Consider the following 14,794-nt stretch of genomic DNA (forward strand, 5'->3'; position numbering starts at 1 on the left):
CAAGGGTGGTAGTCCATGACCTCATAATTTTTTAAAAAAAATTTGACATAATGGATGAGGACATGTATGATGTTCAATCTTTTTATTTTTTTAATTTCAATTTATAATAATGCCTTGTTGGCATTTCTAAATTGTTATTTTTTAATTTTGAAGTTGAGTGGAGAGTGAAGGAGTGGAAATTGAAAAGTCTTTTACTCAAAATTGAAGGTTCTCTTAGTGAATAATGAAGAGTCTTTTCAGGCAAGATGAAGAGTTATTTCTCTCATTACAAAACACTCATCTCTTTTCAATTTTTCTTTGCATTCATAGAAGAATAGATTTGCATAGGAAGACAAGTTTTGAGTAATACTTTCATTGCTCTTGAGAGGTAGAATAAACTTTGTTTAGGAAGAAGAGAGGAAGATAAATCATTTGGAGAAGCATTCCAAATTTGAAGATCAACAAGGAGATCGAAAAGCAATGTAAGATTTTTCTTAATGTTTTTCTTTTTCTATTAAGTTTTATTTTGCATTTAGATTACTATTAACATTTAGAATAGTAGTTACACTATTTATAGTTAGTTATATTTTATTTTTTACATGAGATTTCTTAATTTTTGATGAATAATTACCTTTTCTATTAATAAAATATACTCAGTTTACAATTGACAAAAAAGGGGTTGGGGGATACAAGATCACCTCGCGAAAGAGTTCAAATAGCCAAAGCCGAACAAAAACATAGTCGCAATTAGAATCAGAAAGTATTCATCAAAAAGAAAAAAACAAATAAGGCAACCTTAGGCTGCCAAACTAGTGACAACTGAGGGTGTTGGATCATCTTTATCTTGAAAACCCCAATCATCTTTAGGGTTGGGGGGCAGGCTGGGAATAGTCCAACCATCGTCACCAATAGTAGCAATAGTGGCAGCCTCCGCATCTTTAACCTTTGGCCACAGAGGAGAAATTACTAGGTCTAGGCTAGGCCACTTCCCTAAGTGTCCACGATGGGAACCAAGAGGAGGAGTCTGGGACCAACTAGAACCACCACGGGGTGGGGAAGCTGAGTGGGACCTCCATTTTCCATCACCACCACTGGGAGAGCGATGGAGGGAAGTTTTGGAGTGTGGGGTGTGTGAGTGGTGGTAGGAGGAGTGGTGCCAAGGATAGTGGCCATGGGGCATCGAGGTCATCGCTGAGGCATTTGGAGGAACTCTAGCAATAGTACAAGGGGCATTGCCTTAGTGATTGAACAGTTCTTGCAAGTGAGCAACTTTGAGTGCAACTTTATTATCTTGCACCTGTATCTACATAATTACATTATTACAAATGCATGCCTTAGTATACATAGTAATGTTAACATCCAAAAAATTGTGTGTGAAAAGAATAGTATTGCTATCTTTCCATAGAGAAAACAGGATCACCAACTTGAACGTATGCCAAATCTGGGTGAACTTTCGAGGAAATCTAGGAGAGTCACCCAGTAAAATCATATGTCAAGAGAAAAAATCAAGTCTGAATGGCTTGAAGAAATCATGAATCTAGTGCCAATGATTCTAAGAACGCTTGCAAAACCAAAAGATATACAAGAAAGACTCTGGTTGTCCACAAAAGGGGCATTTAGGGTCAAGAAGCTCAATGTGTTTGAGCCAAGGCCCTAGGGGAAGACCTTGGAAGGCTAGGCACCAAGAAAAATGTGAAATCTTGGGTTTAGTTATAGCATTCCATATGGTGTCAAAGCATTTTCTCCATTGACAAAGGGAAGATTCCAAATGCCATCTGTGGTTTAGCGTATCCACCATGGGAAGATGAGGCAAAAGCCATCTGTAGCCCAAACTTGGCTTATAATTAGAAAAAGGAGTGATAGGAAACCACCTCCAATCAAGCCACCAAGGGCAAATAGACTTAATCACCACTTTATGAACTAAGTGAATAGGAATGGAAGAAAGTAGAAGGTCAAAAGTCTATAGGTCTAAATGGACAAGGCGGTACTGAACTTGGATATCTTCCTAGGTCCTCAAATTCATGGTGACTCATGAAAAGAGGTCCTTTGGAGTTCTAATACCACATTTGAAAAAATGTAGAGCACTAGCCTCTTGAGTCTTGGTGAGGGGAGTACCCTAAATGGAAAATAGGGGAGACCACCGTATGTTAAGTTGATTCAAGGAGAGTCCATTGCAGAATTCATCTCTAGCCCATCAAAGCTAGGGCTTAATAGCCTTCTAGGCTTTCCAAATGCTCTTGATGACAAATGAGCCCTAAATGACCATGAGCTCATGCATAATGAGAAGGGTTTGGAGGCCAATCCCCTTCCAAGCAAGCCTATTGACTTGGAAGCCAAAAGAAATGCAGTGCCAAACTAGAATCTTCCAAGCTTCATCTCTTGAGAGAGCCCTAATAATCTATTTTGCACAAAGAACAAGGCCTTGTCTCCAAGTGGAAAGCAAGCCAAGACCACTAGACTCTCTTGGGAGACAAAAAAAGTCCCAAGCCACTCTGTGAAAGCCATGGTGATCAAAACTAGAGGCCTAAAGAAAATCCTTGAGCAATCTTTCCAGCTTCATGTAAGAGGCTTTGGATGGAGCCCAGTAGGATGAGTAATAAACATGAGTGCCCGTAAGAATCTTAGAGAAAATCTAAACTTTTCTTACGAGGGAGAGCGATTTTCTGATCTAGTAGTCGAGCTATTTGCTATTCTTAGCCAACACAACATTCCAAAGTTTCACATGCGACGCCTGGAATGCAAAAGGAATGCCAAGAAAGTGGAATATTTCTCCATGGGCAACCCATTTCTACTCAAACTGGCTAAGCCAAGGTGGAGCTAGTAGAAAGGACTGGTTGAAGTAGAGCATTTTATGCCATTGAATGGAAAAATTAGAAGCTTGACAAAAGGTGTCTAGGGAACTTAAAGCATTATTGATTTTTTCTTCATCCTCTAAATGAGTGAGAAAAGAATCATCAGCAAAGTGTCCATTGAATAATTGGGGGGATGATTCAAGCAAGGAAATACCATGAACTAGTCCTAAGGACATAGAATGCACAAGTAAATAACCAAAACCTTCCACAACAAGAACATAAAGCATAGGAGCTAGTAGACAACCTTGTCTGATGGAACGAAAAAGACCAAAAGCCTCCAATTGTGAATTATTGATGGTAATGCAAGCATTAGCATCCCCAAAGAGCATCTCCATGGACTGGAGGAAGTTGGGGCGAAAACCTAAAGCCTAGAGCATAGCCAAGATGAAGGGCCATTCAATGCGATCATAGGCTTTAGCAAAATCTATTTGTAAAAATATGGCCTTCTGATTGGACTTGCAAGCCCATTCCATTCCGTCCCAAATAACAATGATGTTGTCAAGAATATATCTAGACTTGATGAATCCAGTTTGCTTTGGTCACACAATTAAGGGCAAGATGTGCCTTATTTTGAGAGAGAGAGCCTTGGCAATGATCTTGTATGACACATTTGGAAGGGTAATGGGTCTCCCATTGCATATATCCTCTGGATCATCAGCTTTAGGTATCAATTTGATATTTCCTTTATTTATAACAGCTTCTAAGCTTTTAGAGTCATAGGCTTCAAGATAAGCTTTGTGTAGGTCAGGATCTATATGCTTCTAGAGGTGTTTGTAGAATTCATAAGGGAACCCATCACACCCAGGGGACTTGTCATCCACCATGGAGTAGACCGCCTCTTTAAGGTCATAGAGAGAAATATGTTGTTCATAGAAGGTGCATTGCTCAGCTTCTAGATGGTTTGGAGTAATAGAAATACATTTTTTGAGAGCTGCCTCTTGAGAAACTGAATTTCCCTGTGAAGCAAACACATTCTCATAGTGATGAAAAAATGCTTGTAGGATGGTAGGGAGACTAGATAGATCAGCATTACCTTGTTTAATTTTTTGAATCCCAACATTGGTATGATGAGCATGAAGAGCCTAAAAAAAATCCTTTGAGGCTTTGTCACCAACCTCCAACCAATGGAGACAGGCTTTGATTTGGGCTCCCCGTGTAGCATAATTATCAGCAATTTTCTTGTCATGACAAAGCTTGGCAAGCTGAATTTGCAAGTCCACATCAAAGGGATTGAGGGTGAGGGCCTTAGAGGCTTTTTTGAGGGCAATTGTGCTGGCTTCATAGGACTATTTGTGAAACATAGCCAATTGTCACCCATAAATGCACAAGAACCGAGTAGCTCTGGTAATGGCATCATTCCACCATTGAATCCAACCCCTTTGAGAATGCAGACATGGCTCCAAGTTCTGAACATGTAGGATGTACAAAATTGTGCAAGCATGCATCAACACAGACATGTTGAGGAAGAACTAAGACTTGGCCACCTTTGGGATAGCTATTTACCAAGAAATGACAAAAATGATGGGGTAGTGGTCAGATAACGTCACATCTAGCAAGGGAATGATAGGCAAATCTTGATCCTCAAAAAAAGAGAAAAAAAATTACGCAGTGATCATAGAATGATCAAGGCATTTTAATATGCAATCAGAGCCAACTTGAAAGTTGGACCAAGTGTCCCAAACCCCACTATCTTTGCGGTGGTTGGTATTGGGATCAAAAAGCCCCAATTTATTGTGCATGTAATACCAAGCTTGTCTTTCCCCAATTATCCAGTGAAAAGGTAGAATGTCATCTTTGTCAGAGGCCACTTCAACCATATTAAAGTCCCCACACATAACCCAAGTAGCTGGAGGCAAGTTGTCAGTCAGCTAGGCCCACATCTAGGATCTTTCCATAGCATCATTGGAAGCATAAACATTAATGACTCCAAAAGAATGATTGTTAATGGAAAGAAAAAGCCAAATAATTATATGCATGGGGTTAGAAGCGTGCGAAATAATAGCAAAATGAAGGTGAGAGGATAGGAGAGTAACTAAACCACCTTGGCCAGCTTAATGCTAGGAAGAAAACATCACGCCATCCTGCCAAATTACACGGCATGCCGAAGCAAGCATGAAACCAAAAATGTTAACTTCTTGCAGATAGAGAAAATTTGAATTACCAAGTCTGTGATGGACATCCTGAACATAGTACTTTATGGGGCGATCTGTGAGACCTTGCACATTCTATGATAGGAAGTTCATTAGAACTCTTCCATATCATCTTTGTCCTCAAGAGAGGAGTAGCTATTCTACAAGAAGGTAGAAACATGGTTGAAGTCAGATGGAAAATCCTTTGGACTTATAGCCTAATGTTTAACCTTTGGTATCTCCGCACGTCCAGGAAGACTGTGAGAACACTATGTTGCTAGTTGCGAGAACACCGCACTGCACTAGTTTTTACACTGTTGTATTCAAAATTATATTTGCATGTTTCATGCATTATTTATATATAGTTGCATGTTATATATTTAGATATGATTTGCATAGATTATTTCCTTCTCATATCTTTCAATGTATATTTTACATTAATGTTGTTTTTTTTCCCCATAATATTTCAATATTTTTAATTTTTTTAATAAAAATAGTGAGTTATAAATTTAATGATTATTATTTTGATTTACAAAATCAGTTTGATTTATAATAGTATCTTGATTAAGATTAGTATATTGATTTAGATTACTATTCTAAATTAGATTACTATTTCAATTATAATAGTTTTGTAAATTACATTTAGATTAAAATTAATCTTTACATATTAATATTTAAAAAGTGGATAGTGATGCCGCCATTTTCTAAATATTTTATTGAAGTACCAATTTATTTATTTTTAAATAAGAAAAATCAAATTTATACTTTTAATTTTGTTACATGAAAATTAGAGTAACTATATATTTATTTTAATTTATGGTTATTTTTCATATGCAATTTTAAAATAATAAATATTAACTTTTAGGTATCAATCTTGGAAAAGTAGAAGGCAATGCCACCATTATTTAAATATTGTATTCATAAGCAATTTATTATAATGTTAACTATATCTAAAAATATTTGTAATGTTTTGATTAAGATTAGTATATTGATTTAGATTACCATTCTAAATTAGATTACTATTTTGATTATAATAGTTTTGTAATTTAAATTTAGATTAAAATTAATCTTTACATATTAATATTTGCAAAGTGGATCACAATGCCACCATTTTCCAAATATTTTATTAAAGTGCCAATTTATTTATTTTTGAATAAGAAAAATCAAATTTATACTTTTAATTTTGTTGCTTGAAAATCAGAGTAACCATATATTTATTTTAATTTATGACTATTTGTTATATGCAAGTTTAAAAGAATAAATATTAACTTTTAAGCATCAATCTTTGAAAAGTGGAAGGCAATGCCACCATTTTTAAAATATTATAATAGTAAGCAATTTATTATAATGTTAGTTATAACTAAAAATATTGATAATGTTTCAAAAGTGAATGACAATGCCACTATATTTGAAACATTAGAATGCAAATATTTCATAGAATAATAAATATTACTTTGTTACATCTATGTAACCATGTGCATTTCATTTTGAACATTTTAGAAATATTCAACTTTGTTTTGAGGATTGATTTATATGTTGATAATGAAATAATCAAATACTTCTTTTTATTGCATTAATGCTAAAGGTATAAATAAAACATAAACTTCGATTATGGGATAAAAGTTGAAGTTTGTTCTAATGAAGATGGTTTCCAGGGAGCATGGTTCCCTGGCACTATTATTGGACATGTGGCCAATGCTCTTAGGCCTAAGTTTTTCATTCAATATGATAATTTTATAATTGATGAGTTCACACAAGAACCTCTTATAAAGGAGCTTTTTCCAAAGGATATTGGACCTAGACCTCCAATTGTTTCTCTTCCATAGTACATCCCATTGGGTTTGGTGGTAGACATCTTTGAGAATGATTCTTGGTGGTCAATCATTGTTGTTGATAAATTTAATTCTTCACTTAGTCGATGACAATTTTATGAAGTTTACTTTCCACATACTCAAACTCTTCAACCCTATTCTTGAGCATAGTTACATCAATCTCATGAATGGGTTAATGGAAGGTGGATACTAACACAATGGTACTAAATATGTTATTGGTTTTTCTTAGTAGAGGTCAACATTTTTTTTGAGTATTACTCTATTGTATTGGAAAATTGGAATTCACTATCTCATAAAGTGAATTGTCTATTATTTTTGGTGTTGGCATTTTGTATTGCAAAGTTTGATATTACACATACATTTATTTTTCAACAAAGTGCCTTTTTAGACCATTCTGTTTAAAATAATGTATCCAAGGTTTTCATAAATAAAATAATTTATTTACATGATGTATCCAATGTTTTCATAAATTAAAAAATCATTATATATTCATGTTTGTATTTTTTTTAACAAACTGCATTTTCATAATCTTTTATTGTATTCTCTTATTTATTGTTCATAATTCTTTTGTTTCTTCTTAATTAATATGTTTTTCAACAAGCTTTAAATTTTTTGTCTCCATTCATGGATACTTTAGTATTACTCATTTTAAATGGTAATTTTCTTCATTCATACAAACATTATATATAAATTTAACTACTAAATAAAATATTCCTTAAATAAATCATATATACATTCTAATAAATGATGTTTACAAATTTGTATGATTTGTATGAAAAATTATTTAGTGTCATGAAATATATATCTTAATTCACTAATATTATTTTTGTACTAGCTATGGTGAGAACTAGGTTAAATTTTTAATCAGAGAAGGCACAAAGAGAATACGAAAGGCAATATCAAAGAGAATATAATAAAGAATGCTGAAGATGTCAACAACAACAACATCAAATAGAAAATGAAAGAGAACAACAAAGAATAGCATTAAATCAAGGAAATAGGCAAGGTTATGGTAGAAGAAGTTTTGAAGTGTTAGTTGCACAACTAGAAGCTAATGAAAGAGAGCACACAAATGTACAAAGAAAAAATTATTAGCATAATTCTGAGAGGGTCCTTCTAGATGCACAAAAGTGTGAAGTACAACATGTTGAAGTGCAACCAAGTGACATACATGTGCTTCCTACAGGTGCAAACAATCAACTAAATGTTGAGTATGAAGGGTCTCCATTTGTAGAATGTGTCCTAGAAACACCACAACATGGAAGTCAAATTCATGTGAATGATGAATTAGAAGGTGATAGAGAAAACATGCCCAACTCAAATGGTATGCTTCAATCTAAATTTAGAAGATTTCATATGCACTTTAGATATTAGATAAATAGTTTGAAAAAACCAAATATGTGCTATGTTTGTCAAGAGTCATATGCAGGAATGAAAGTATATCACACCAGTCAGGGTCTAATATGCAATAGGTGTCATCAAGAGATTGGAATTCATAGGTTTTAATCTTCGAATATTATGGATCTAGGATGTCAACCACAAGAGCTTGCAAATTTAACTCAGGTTGAAGAGATGTTGATTGCATGTGTAAACCCTATATTGCAAGTTACACATGTAACTAATGGTCAATATAAGTATAAAGGACATACCATTAGTTTTCCTTAGCATGTTGAATAGCTATCAAAAGTCTTACCACACACAGTTGATCATTTACCAATCATTATTGTTTGAAGAAGGGATCAACATGGTACACAATGCAACTTTACTGTGAATAGAGTTCATGTTTATAGAGCATTAAAATACAAAGTTGAAAATGATAAATTTTGTGTAGATGTTAGGATAGATGAAAGTTCTCTTGATGACCTGCCTGCAAATATGGATGAGAATATTTTTCATAGATTTAAAGATAGTGCCAATGGAGTTTTCTTGTGATGCAAATGAAGTTGTATTCCTAGGTCCTCTCATGGAGATAGGTGAAGGTAATATAATTGAGCACACAAACTCTACAACTTCAAGGCCACCTAATGCTCAATGGGAAATGAAATTAATTCTTGCTTGGGTTAATAATCTTGATGCATTTTTTTCTACTTTAATTGAGTGGCCATCTATAGGTGCATCATCTATCAATATGTCACATCTGGGTTGTTGGATATGGCTTTCCCAACATTGTTTCCAGATGGAAGTTGTGATTGCTTAGAGCCTAGAATGAACTAGGTGTACTTTCATGAATTTGTAAAGCATTTTATCAAATATAAGGATAACCACTTTGGAAAACATCCACAATTTAGGTATTTTATGCAAAACATGGTAATGAGACATCGCACATAAAGTTTAGCATCTATTTTTGCCAAAAAGAGCTTGAAGGAAATGCCAATAACTATTAATGAGTTGCATGAACATATGGATAATATTCCTTGTAATAATCTTGTAATAGGCTAATGCGGTTTAGAACAAGTCTAAGAGGAACAAGATCATATTGTGCAAAATGTAAAGAAAAATTAATTGACTTGCTTGACCAATTTGGCACACCTACAATTTTGTTCATGTTAAGTGCAACAGATATTCAATGGCTTGATTTATAAGCACTAATGCTTGGTACACAACCTACTGATCAAAAGAAATACTTGAAAAAGGTATGAAAGTAAACAACATTTGGTGTAGATATGAGTGGCAACATCATGGTTCACCTCATGTTCACGACTTCTTATTGCTCAAACAGGCACCAAATATGGGCATTATTAATTGGTCAAATGAGGATGAACAAAAAAGTGCTAAGAGATATTGTGACTCCATTATTCATAGATGGAATCCTAGACTTCATCCACATCAAAGAAATATAAATGTAAGTTTCATATTATAAATGAGTTAATTATTAATATGTGTTTCTCACCTCTATCCAATAGAATAATATATGAATTATCATTTATAGGTCTTTCATAATTCTAGTCAGCATCCATGCTTGAAGAATACAACACAACTCTCTAAGATGGATATAGACCAGGATTATGAGTAGATACTCAATTGTGTTGAGAGACACATTGTCTATAAGGAGGGAGCATGCCTTCATAAAAGAAAGAGGAAGACTAGTTTGTAGGTTAATCAAATTAAATATATATATACTCAAATTTTCTATTTCACATTTTTTAACAAGTTGGGTTAACAAGATATGTATTCACCAATGTTTCATGTATAATGCTCCTTAGCAATTAAATTTGGAGGGGTAAAAGTTATACACTGGATGTGGAATCATGTGAAAAAAAAATTGAACCAGCAAGAAATTGTGATAGAGTTAATACACACAATTGGTACATACTACAATTGTGCAGGTCCAATGTTGATTGGAAACCTCTTCTTTGAAGACATGTAGTTATCAAATATACTACAAAGTATGTAGCAAAAGTAGAAAGAATCTCTAAAACATATCAAAAAATGTTGACTTGTCTTTCAAATCTTGAAAATCCTCATGATTTAGTATCACGAGCATATAGAAAGCTTTTAACAGAGATAGTTGTAGAAAGAGATATTGGAGTTCAAGAAACATGTCATATATTATTAGAACTTTCATTGGTGGAGTGTAGCAGAAAGTTTGATAATCTAAATGTCTCATGTGATGTTTTCGAACCCATGGTAATAAATGATGATGGAAATGAGGAATAACTTACAAAATATTTTATTGATGGTTATAAAATAAGACCACTTTGTATGGAAGGTATCAGTTTGATTGATGCACCAAGGTCCTAGTTGTATAATCCTAAAAGAAGAGGAGATAATAAATTGGGGCCAAGAAATAAAGTAGCTATTGTTAGAGTTTTTCCTAGGTATTTTTTTATTCCTCTATGAGATTTTGATAAGTGGGTGGACTTTTGTTTGTATCAGTTGTTACTATACAAACCTTTTCATAATGTTAAGAGAGAATTTGGTCATGATGATGATACTATAGCAGCAAATTGGGACTCACTCAACTATAATCCTTGGCATGTCCAAAGGTTAGAACATGTGCAAAATAATGAACCATAAAATGATTTAGAGATAGAAGATAATAAAGCCATTTAGGAAAGTATTATAGAACATGAGTGAGAAATAATATTTGGGTTACACCGTGGTCAACATATGCCAGTTTCTAAAATTGATATGTTTGGAAGAAGAGATATTGAGAGAAATACAAATTGTTGCAGTGAATATCAAAGTGAAGATGAGACAATCTGAGTAATAAATTTCATACCTAAAATGATAAAGCATGGATGTCTTATGTATTATGAAATTCCATAGTGTATCAACTTTACAACTCTTAGTCACAAGCAACAAAAGGTAGTCAACATTATTCTGACACACTACCATAGCAATCAAGTGGGAAATCCTTTATTTATGATAATTCATGGAACAACAGGAACATAAAAGTCCTATATAATTGGTTCCATCAATCAATCTCTTTAGATGGCAACAATGGCAAATCCTTACCCTCTTCTATTGCTTGCACCAATTGGAGTTGCAGCTTTCAATATAGGAGCATCTACCATTCACTCAAAGTTGCAGATTCCAACTACATATTTTGCCCAACTACAAGGGACAAGACTTACAAGCTTTCAATAGGAGATGTAAAGTATCAAATATATTTTGATTGATGAAATGAGCTTCATTGGCTAGAACATGTTGGGAAATATAGATAGTCGACTTAGACAAGCCTTCCTACATAAAGTAGAAATAAGATTTGGATGTATCACTTTCCTTACATCACATGATGTTATTAACGTTTCCTAATTCTTATTAACATTGGTCATACAGAATGCATATCTTTTGATTTTACTTTATGTACATAACTAAAAATTTTGCAACTATCTTTTAGGTCTATCTATTATTTTAGTTGGTCATTTGGGGCAATTACCTCCTATTAATGATAGACCAGCATATGATAGCAATAGGTGGGCAATGTTATTATGGAAAGAATTCAAGACAATGGTTACACTAGATAAAGTATTTCGGCAAGATGGAGAAAATATTCAACAATAAAGATTTTGTCAGCTTCTCACAAATGTGAGAGATGCAAATCCACAAATAGATGACTAGAAATTGCTCGTGACAAAAACACCTATAAGATTAGATGTTGTAAGCAATGATGAGTTTGATAATATAGTGCATTTATTCTCTACAAATGACAATGTTTGTAACCCTAACATGAGGATGTTGTATTCTTTAAGACATCTAGTTACACATAGCCTTGCAACCAAGTCAGTGAATGGTAATAGAACTGAAGATTTATCAAGAGAAGAACTTGATATTGAGTTATTGATCAGTAATAATGAAAGAGTAATTTTGAGTACAAATCTATGGATAGAAGTTGGCCTTGTGAATGGATCATTGGGATATATCGAAAATATTGTCTACAAACTAGAAACTACTCCACTTGAGCCACCAACATATGTTACAGTTTAATTTGATAATTACTCTAGAGTACCATTTGATGATCACCATCCAAGCATAATTCAAATAGCACCAATGTAGAGGGGTAGGAACTTCCAACCACCATTAAGGTTGGCATGGGCATTGACTATTCATAAATCTCAAGGGTTAACTCTTTCAAAAGCCACAATTGACATAGGTCAAAGAAAAAGAGCAAGATTGACATTTGTGGCCATATCTTGTGTTAAGTCACTGGAAGGTTTGAGGATAATGCCACCCTTCACATATGACTACTATGAGAAAATGAAAAGTGGGTAACAACTTTCAAAGAGAAAAGTAGAAGAATGTAGATTGAGAAGTCTTGAAAATCAATTGATGTTTTCAAACATATTATTTAATAATAAAGATTTATTTGTTGTACTACACTATGTGATCATCATCATGAACTATTATGTTGTTATTCTTATTATGTACATTGATAGTTCATATTCCATAGTTAATGACAACTATAGTTGGATATGCTCACTCCAACATGATAACCTTATTATTTGCAAATTTTAATGGTTTCAAGTACCATTAGGCTAAAATTTCATTATACTAATTCTCTAATTTGTAAATTTAACTATGATCATCAATTGGGTCTTCAAATTAAGGTAGCTATAATATTAGTTCAAATTATAAAGACATTCTCTGATTGAAATAAATCATAATGATTGTGCTTCATGATTTTCAACCAATACATTACTAGTTAATATTAGAAAACTATGTTTGTCTATTCTTCACTATCCATGAATGGTCATAATATTACCATGTTTCAATACTCAAAATTTCATTACAAATTTTAATACAATTTGGTTTTTATATTAATTTTATCCACAATTGATTATACCAAGTGACCTATTATGTTTGTACAAAACCATTATTGATTTAAAATTTATATGCCTCTGACTAAGTATACATTTGTTCTTCTTTTCTATTGGTGCTAATGCTTTCTAAATTGTTTTCCATTATTTTTTTCAGGCATTGTAGCCTCTAATAGATAGTCAACCATTGTCAACATGAGCCCACCTTCTTCTATAGGATCAAATCATTTTTTTGAGATAGAGTTTGAGAAGTGTGCATGAATAATCAAACAATGTTGTACAACTATGGTAAAAACAATTGGGAATTCAACTTTATTTGTTGATCATGTACAAGAGATAGAGGTAATGGAGATGGAAGATGTTGCCAAATATGTATGCAACACATTTGCAAAAGTAGATTCGTCTGTATCCATGATGAAGGATGTCTATGATGATCATATTACGAACAAAGATCACAATACAATATTAATCTCTGAAGAATATGTGATGTACTTACATCATTATGGAGAACTATACAAATGGTCCATATGATGATTTCACATCTTTCTATTTTTCACTTATTACTTTATCTAGATAATTCTACTAGGAGATATAGTTCTCCTTTCATTTTTGTATCAGAATAATAAACAAAAAATTTAACTTTTTAGCTCAAATTCTCCTCAACTATAATTGCAAATATTTGAAATATTTTTCCTTGACCTTTGTGTTTTTATTATTAAAGCTTTTACATGAGATATATCATTAATACGTTTATCATTAAATTATGTATAAAATTGATGTGTTATTTCTAACTATTAACATACTCTAAAGCATAATATTCATTTTATACTCATTTTATGTGCAATCATTACCTCAATAACATTTAGTAGTCCTTCATTGTACACTATTCATGCTAAGCATAATTAACATTAATCAATGATCTATTTATAAATGTAACTGATAAAATTATAAAAGTACTTAAGGAACATTGTGATCCTTATATTGCTCTATTATGCTAAGAGGCATGTGTAACAAGAACAAGATACCCTCCTAAATGTGACTCTAAACATAATAGTAACCATAACTCTAACTATGGTCCTACTTTTTCCCATAACCCTAATCCTAACCATAATTCTAACGCTTTGTCTACTGCTAATGGTAACTCTAACCATGGTCCTACTTTTCAACTAACCCTAATCCTAACTCATATTCTAACCATAAATCTAAACCTAACCCTAATCTTGACCCTAAACCTAACCCTAACCCTTTATGCACCCCTATCTCTAACCCTAATTGTAATCCTAACCTTAACCCTAAACCTATCTCTAACCCTAACCCTAACCCTAACCCTAACTTTAATCCTAACACTAACCCTAACTCTAACCCTAACCATACCCCTACCCATAACTCTAACCCTAAATCTAACTCTAACTCTAAATATAACTCTACCATAATTATATTATAACCTTAACCCTAACCCTAACATTAATGCTAATTGATACCCTAAACCTAACCCTAACCTTAACTCTTATCTTAACCCTAACACAAACTCATACCTTAACCTTGATCTTGATGTAACTCTATATATAACCCTGACTCAATATATAAACCTAACCCTAACCATAACCCTAAATCTAATGCTTTCTCTACCCATTTATCTAACTCTAACCATAATCATAACCATAACCCTACCCTACCCTACCCGTAACTCTAACCATTAATCTAACTCTACCATAATTGTACTTTAAAATTAACCCTAGCCC

This window comes from Cupressus sempervirens, chromosome 8 (genome assembly GCF_028749045.1).
Source record: "Cupressus sempervirens isolate cs-2001-9-10 chromosome 8, ASM2874904v1, whole genome shotgun sequence".
Taxonomy (NCBI): domain Eukaryota; kingdom Viridiplantae; phylum Streptophyta; class Pinopsida; order Cupressales; family Cupressaceae; genus Cupressus; species Cupressus sempervirens.